Source organism: Heloderma suspectum, chromosome 3 (genome assembly GCF_057233095.1).
Source record: "Heloderma suspectum isolate Gila_16-S chromosome 3, 16-S_ref, whole genome shotgun sequence".
Taxonomy (NCBI): Eukaryota; Metazoa; Chordata; class Lepidosauria; order Squamata; family Helodermatidae; genus Heloderma; species Heloderma suspectum.
Window position 1 is genome coordinate 308,273,695 of NC_139460.1, and position 1,084 is coordinate 308,274,778.

Below are 1,084 nucleotides of genomic sequence, written 5' to 3' on the forward strand. Positions count from 1 at the left end.
TTCTCGAACTGTCCTCTGTTTTGTCTGGTCAACATAGCTTGAATGTCATGATGACCAAAACAGAAAAGCTTTGTCTACTGAGCAAGACAACTGACAGTGAATGTAAAACTAAAGCAAGCAAAATTCCCTCTGAGTTGCCCCTGACCAAACCTTTATATTTAATAAAGGCAAGAGGTGAGTGTGATTGCAAGCAGAGACCGTACTTTCATTTTCTTTCTTTTCTGTCAGTATTATTGGATTATTTGGACACAAAGGATGATGGGTTTTCATCTTAGCTCTGCTGAGCATAATTGGAAACAATGACTGTGACTCAGCCAGAGAGTCAATAACTCTGTGTACACCAGGAAGTGGCCACTCCTCATGGGAAAATGGGCAAAGGAGTTATTTAAACAATAAATCAGTGGAGCTAAGGAGCACTCTGTTTTAAGTTCATAGCTTTATACTAGTAAGCTTAATTAGGTGTAACTCAGGATTGACCACAGGGAAAAAACTTCCTGGCCTCTCTTTGCATTAACATTTCTCCTAGAATTAAATTTGGAACTTCTTTTAACCCTTTGGTTATGTGAATTCAGGTGACATCATTGTATTCATCATGAGGGACTGCTGTCTGAGAACTGGATTAATTAACACCCAGTGATTTTCTTGCACTGAAAACGAATGACATTCATTTTGAAAAAACACCTTGGACACAATCCGCCTGTGCCCAGCTACAGCTGGACATGGGGGAGAGCATCTCCATAGGAAATCTTGGTAGCGATGGAGGCTTTTTAAATGCCTAGTTACAGCACGGGGGGGGGGGGAGGAGTCCAAGGGGGGGGCTGCTGGGGGGGAGGGTCAGCAGTAGGCACAGGGTTGTATCCGAGGGAGCTGATGAATGGCAATTGTTCTTGAGTATGTGAAGAGGTCTCACTGATTCCTTTTCAATACCTTGCATTTTGGTGGGAATTTGCTAAAGTGTGTTTCATCTGAGTAGGCAAACAATGAGAAAGCATTGTGACTACGGTCTCCAAGGTACTTCTGTGTGTAATGGTATGCATCAGCCCAAGTTCTTGCTGCAAAACATTAGCGCAAGTCAAGCACACGG